The sequence below is a fragment of the Scylla paramamosain genome, unplaced genomic scaffold (genome assembly GCF_035594125.1).
Source record: "Scylla paramamosain isolate STU-SP2022 unplaced genomic scaffold, ASM3559412v1 Contig117, whole genome shotgun sequence".
Lineage (NCBI taxonomy): Eukaryota > Metazoa > Arthropoda > Malacostraca > Decapoda > Portunidae > Scylla > Scylla paramamosain.
The window spans coordinates 100,001-107,500 of NW_026973782.1; positions in this window are offsets into that span (position 1 = coordinate 100,001).

Genomic DNA, 7,500 nt, shown 5'->3' on the forward strand with positions numbered 1-7,500 from the left:
ACAACTCTCTAGATGTTTGAACGTGTGGCTCCGAAGAGGAGCCGGATTGATGGTGATATTGGCTGAAGGGGAGGGAGGCCCTTTATTTACTTCTTCTCAGTCTTCTTGGGAAGGAGCACGGCCTGAATGTTGGGCAGCACGCCACCCTGTGCAATGGTGACTCCGGAGAGGAGCTTGTTAAGTTCCTCGTCGTTGCGGATGGCCAGCTGCAGGTGACGTGGGATGATGCGAGTCTTCTTGTTGTCACGGGCGGCATTGCCGGCAAGCTCAAGGACTTCAGCAGCCAGGTACTCCATAACTGCCGCAAGGTACACGGGGGCACCAGCACCCACGCGCTCGGCGTAGTTGCCTTTCCTTAGAAGGCGATGAATCCTGCCGACCGGGAACTGGAGTCCAGCACGACTGGAACGGGACTTTGACTTTCCCTTCACCTTTCCTCCCTTGCCGCGTCCAGACATGATAATGGATGTTGTGGTAGTAGTAGTAGTAGTAGTAGTTGTTGTTGTTGGTGATAAATGAGGAGCGCGAGTACTCTAACCTCGTCGGTAGCTCTGCGAGCAAGTAGTGAATTTTGGGAAAAACGGCTATATATACGCGAGATCAGATCGGCCCAGAGCGCGTCTGGACCAATCAGGACGCTCGCTGAGGTGGCGACTCCTGATCCTGAGTAGGCACGCTAATATATATACCACTTTTCAACTGAGAAAACGCACATCCTTCGAGCTGGCTTCAGGAGTTCCACAAGGGAGTGTACTGTCGCCAACACTCTATACCATCTTCACAAACGATCTGGAAGCATCAGATAGAAATTTAAATATATGCTACGCTGATGACATAACCCAAATCACTGGATATAAAGGCAAATCTAAAAACATATTAAACAGGCAAACAGAAAGAGAAATACTGAAAGTAAATGATTTCGAGAAAAAATGGAGAATTAAAACCAACTTAACAAAATTCACTCCTCTACACCTTGGTGCCAGAATCACTAACCCACTTATTATAGACGAAGATCCCATAGAATTCAAATCTGAAGGTAAATGTCTAGGACTACTTATTACAATCAACGGGTATAACAAACATATTCAAGACAGAAATAATAAGGCCTTAGCAGCACTTAAAAAACTGTACAGACTACAACACATGCCAGAAAAGATAAAAATTCACCTAGTGAAGGCTCTAGTACTACCAATACTAGAGTACCCACCAATACCCACTCATGTACTTAGCCAAACACAAGTCAGCAAACTACAAAAAATTCAAAATCAAGCATTAAGATTTGCCATCAACCAACGATACCCATATACTATGAATAGTATGCAAATCCATCAATACACAAAAACGCTACCACTAAACATCAAACTACATGAAAGAGCTAAAAGGGTATGGGATAGACTAGAAGACTTACAACACCACACATTAACTAAACTCAAAGAAAACAGAGAGAATATTCAGAATTACAACAGAAATTTCCCTAGTAGCCTAAGTCGCTATGACGCCACTCCAAACCCAAAATACTATTAAATCGAAACACACTTACCTGTAGATACGATTACCACACTTACCTGTAGCAAAACCAACATCAGTAGTACGGACACCTGAAAAGAAAAACAAAACATTAAAATCAACACACAAAAAAACACATAAGAACACTTACGGTATGGGGATAATGGGGTCGTTCTTCCTTTGCACTGCGCCCTGAGTTGCCGGGTCGTGGGAGCCGTTGAGCTCGGTAGTGAGAAGCAAGGAGGCTTCCCGTGGCCGGCCCCCTCCCCCGGCAAGGGGTGGTGCAGCCCAGCTCTGTTAGCGGTCATCTGGCAGCGGTGAGAGGTAGAACAGGGCCCCGTATCAACTCAACTCTTCCTCTGTAAGACAGAATAAATATAAAGCAATCTTTTTGACAGGGACAATGATGGTTTAGCTGGGTTTTGCTTAAAATTAATAGTAAAGAAATAAAAATGCCTAATACACACACAAAAATAAAAGAGTGCAGCCTCTTCACAAAAAAATAAAATACAATATATATACAATAAGAATAGCAAAGTGGTCTGCCCACAAACTTTTACTCTAATTCTTTCCTTCAATTTCTTTCTTTTCTTCTATCTGTCCAATCTCTTACTCTTCCCCGTCTTTCTGTAAAAAAAAAAAAAAAAAAAAAAAAAAAAAAAAAAAAAAAAAAGAAAACGCACACTCGTTCTCACAGCAGTACGGCGACACTATGCCTCCCAAAGCATCAGGAAAGGCTGCCAAGAAAGCTGGCAAGGCACAGAAGGCCATTGCCAAGGGCGACAAGAAGAAGAAGCGCAGGAGGAAGGAGAGCTACTCCATCTACATCTACAAGGTGCTCAAGCAAGTCCACCCAGACACTGGCGTGTCCTCCAAGGCCATGTCAATCATGAACTCGTTCGTGAATGACATTTTCGAGCGCATCGCTGCCGAGGCATCCCGCCTGGCACACTATAACAAGCGCTCCACCATCACCAGCCGGGAAATCCAGACCGCTGTCCGTCTTCTTCTGCCTGGTGAACTGGCAAAACACGCTGTTTCTGAAGGCACCAAGGCTGTTACCAAGTATACCTCCTCCAAGTAAACAGGCGGCCAGTATACTGCTGCCAGTATAAAATAATACCCGGCTCCATTGGAGCCACACTTGAAAAGGAAAAAAGATACGATATAGACAAATGCATTATTATTATAATTATTGTTATTATTATTAATATTATTATTATTATTATTTTTATTATTATTATTATTATTATTATTATTATTATTATTATTATTATCATTATTAATAATATTAATATTGTTGTTTTTATTATGATTATTATTATAATAATTATTGTATCATTATTATTATTATTATTATTATTATTATTATTATTATTATGCTTATTATTATCGTGATTATTATTCTGTGGAGATAAAGAAAAGATAAAAAAAAAATAGAGATAAAGAAAGATAAAAATTCTCCCAAGTGAAAGAGATATGGCCATGGAAGAGGGAATAATAATAATAATATAAAAAAAAAAAAAAGGGGGGAAGGATATTGAGTTGAAAGTCGATACCTGATACTGAAAGATGGAAAATAAATATTTTCTTCCACAAAACCAAACAGATTGTCTATGAAAATTCTTTAATGAAAGAGATGTTTGGCCCTAAAAAGGGCCTAGATATTGCTGTTATGAAGATCATTCGTGGATGACTTCTTAGGCACGCTCGCCACGGATGCGACGAGCCAGTTGGATGTCCTTTGGCATGATAGTCACGCGCTTGGCATGGATGGCGCACAGGTTGGTATCCTCAAACAGACCCACGAGGTAAGCCTCGGAAGCTTCCTGGAGAGCCATGACAGCAGAGGACTGGAAGCGGAGGTCAGTCTTGAAATCCTGAGCAATTTCACGCACCAGGCGCTGGAAAGGCAGTTTCCTGATAAGCAGCTCAGTGCTCTTCTGATAACGGCGGATCTCACGGAGAGCAACGGTTCCAGGCCTGTAACGGTGGGGTTTCTTGACACCTCCAGTGGCTGGAGCAGACTTGCGAGCTGCCTTTGTAGCAAGCTGCTTGCGGGGCGCCTTGCCACCAGTGGACTTGCGAGCCGTTTGCTTGGTACGTGCCATAGTTGTGGTAACAACAACTCACAACGAACACTCAGCTGAGTCTGCCCGCGCTTCCCACAAAATCCCTTTATATATGAATCGGGTGGGCCCGACGACTCCAACCCTGCCTTGTGATTGGTCAGAAACGTCCAGTGAGGCTCATCGCCCACGCAGTCACCGCATGAAAGATGTGATCATTATTGTTAGTCTAATTCATTTTGTTCTTATTCTTATTCTTATTCTTATTCTTTCTTCCCTCATTCATAACAAATCTTGGAAAATATACAGCAGAACTGACATGTCATTTAAAATTCTAAGACAATTAGCAAGAAAGTTGTGATATTCTTATTTTTTTCATTCTTTTTATTCTATTTTTTTCTTATTCTTGTCATAATTAATATTGTTATCTTTATTATTTTCATTTTTTTTTATTATTCTTCCTTATCTTATTCTTATTTATCCTACTTTTAGAGAGATGAGGCTTGTGCGGTCACCCATCCAAGTTCTGCCCGGACCCCCTGCTTAACCTTGCTGATCCCGCCGTCAGCTGATTGGTCAAGAGCGGAGAACAAGGTGTTGGGAGGGCTTATTTCTCTTATTCTTATTCTTTCCTGTATTGTTGTTGCATTGTTGTGCTGAAAATGTTGGAAAATATGCACTAAAATTAACCCTTCATTCATAATTCTACGACAATTAGCAAGAGAGATATATTATTACTTTTTTCCCTTATTTTTGTTCTTTTTATTCTTAATCTTCTTTTTTTTATTATAGTTGTTATTGTTATTTTATTATTTTCGTTTTTCGTTCATTCTCCTCATTCTTATTGCTATTTTTTTCTATTCTCAGAGAGATGAGGCTTTTGTGGTCACCCATCCAAGTTCTTCCCGGACCCCCTGCTTAACTGCGCTGATCCCGCCGTTAGCTAATTGGCCAAGACCGGAGAACTAGGTGTTGGGAGGCCTTCTTTCTATTATTCTTATTCTTTCTTCCCCCATTCATATCGTTGTATTGGAAATGTTGGAAAATATACAAAAGAATTCACCCTTCTATGACAATTAGGAAGAAAGACATGGGATGCTTTCTTTCTTTTTTTTTATATTCCTTTATTGTAATTTTTCTTATTCTTGTTATAATAATTCTTACTGTTATCTTTATTACTTAAAATTTTCGTTCATTCTCCCTATTCTTATTCTTATTTTTTTTATTTATTTATTTTTTTTCAGACAGATGAGGCTTGTGTAGTCACCCATCCAAGTATTGCCCGAAACCCCTGCGTAATCTCGACGATTTCATTTGACAATACCTATTTACTTATTTATTTATTATTATATTTATTAAAAAAAAAAAAGAAGAAAAGAAGATGAAGAATAAGGTATGTAATCGAAATACTCTCTCTATACTGTAGCAATAGTTTAGCTGGATGTACTTGTATTGTGTCAAAAATACTTGCAATATCTGCAATTGTAACCTGCAGTGTCGGCATAATGCATAATTAAGCAATGAAAAGAAAAATTAATAAAAGAATAAATGAAAAAAAGAAAGAAAAAAAGATACAATTAACAATTAAATATATTAGCTACCCCTCTACGTTTCTTTATCACTGCAGAAAAATGGAAACATTTTAACGTAGACTTGTCAAAATTCAACTGAAATTAAGGGTTAAATAAGGATTGTCACCCCTTCCCCAGAGGATATTCATTGTCTTTAATATATATATATATATATATATATATATATATATATATATATATATATATATATATATATATATATATATATATATATATATATATATATATATATATATATATATATATATATATATATATATATATATATATATATATTCTTTTTATTTAAAGTCTTATTTAGAGAGAGAGAGAGAGAGAGAGAGAGGTAACGTCCTTGAGGATAGCAGCTCGTCTACGCTCCGCTCAGTGATCAGCGTTAGAATGTAATTCCTCATTTCTTTAAAAAAAAAAAAAAAAAAAAAAAAAACAGAAACTTTATTTAGGGGGCTTGCTGGAAACAAACTACAATGGAGGAAAGAACAATATGTCTGCTATATGACCCACCCAGTTAAATTTTCAAGAAGCAAACGCAAGTTGGAAAATACGAGGAAGATAAATTTTCATTTATATACGTTTTATGGTAATTTCTGCCACGCCTTCCTCTATTCATCAAACGTCACTGACACTTATTCCCTTTATTTTTTACTTTACAGAATCTTTTGTAGGGCAAGACTCTAGAGGATATGTGCTTTCATAAATTCTATAATGCTTTGCTTATCATAGAGACATAAAAAAAAAAAATAATAATAATAAAAATAAATAAATTAATTAATTTAAAAAATCAAAATAAATAGATATATAAATTAATTAATCAATCAAATAAATTTCTATGCTTCACCTTTATAGCATTCGTATGAATGTCAAAACAAAACAAAAAATATAAATATAAATAATAATATGAAAAAAAAAAATTACTAAATATATGAAAAATAGCATTACTACTACTACTACTACTACTACTACTACTGCTACTACTACTACTATTTTTTTTTTTTTTTTATGTAGGAAGGACACTGGCCAAGGGCAACAAAAATGTAATAAAAAAAATGCCCACTGAAATGCCAGTCCCATACAGGGGTCAAAGCAGTGGTCAAAAAATGATGAATAAGTGTCTTGAAACCTCCCTCTTGAAGGAATTCAAGTCATAGGAAGGTGGAAATACGGAAGCAGGCAGGGAGTTCCAGAGTTTACCAGAGAAAGGGATGAATGATTGAGAATACTAGTTAACTCTTGCGTTAGAGAAGTGGACAGAATAGAGGTGAGAGAAAGAAGAAAGTCTTGTGCAGCGAGGCCACGGAAGGAGGGGAGGCATGCAGTTAGCAAGATCAGAAGAGCAGTTAGCATGAAAATAGCGGTAGAAGACAGCTAGATATGCAACATTGCGGCGGTGAGAGAGAAGCTGAAGACAGTCAGTTAGAGGAGAGGAGTTGATGAGACGAAAAGCTTTTGATTCCACCCTGTCTAGAAAAGCAGTATGAGTGGAACCCCCCTCAGACATGTGAAGCATACTCCATACATGGACGGATAAGGCCCTTGTACAGAGTTAGCAGCTGGGGGGGTGAGAAAAACTGGCGGAGACGTCTCAGAACACCTAACTTCATAAAAGCTGTTTTAGCTAGAGATGAGATGTGAAGTTTCCAGTTCAGATTATAAGTAAAGGACAGACCGAGGATGTTCAATGTAGAAGAGGGGGACAGTTGAGTGTCATTGAAGAAGAGGGGATAGTTGTCTGGAAGGTTGTGTCGAGTTGATAGATGGAGGAATTGATTTTTTGAGGCATTGAACAATATCAAGTTTGTTCTGCCCCAATGAGAAATTTTAGAAAGATCAGAAGTCAGGCGTTCTGTGGCTTCCCTGCGTGATATGTTTACCTCCTGAAGGGTTGGACGTCTATGAAAAGACGTGGAAAAGTGCAGGGTGGTATCTTCAGCGTAGGAGTGGATAGGACAAGAAGTTTGGTTTAGAAGATCATTAATGAATAATAAGAAGAGAGTGGGTGACAGGACAGAACCCTGAGGAACACCACTGTTAATTGATTTAGGAGAAGAACAGTGACCGTCTACCACAGCAGCAATAGAACGGTCAAAAAGGAAACTTGAGATGAAGTAAACAGAGAGAAGGATAGAAACCGTAGGAGGGTAGTTTGGAAATCAAAGCTTTGTGCCAGACTCTATCAAAAGCTTTTGATAATTATGTCCAAGGCAACAGCAAAAGTTTCACCAAAATCTCTAAAAGAGGATGACCAAGACTCAGTAAGGAAAGCCAGAAGATCACCAGTAGAGCGGCCTTGACGGAACCCATACTGGCGATCAGATAGAAGGTTGTGGAGTGAT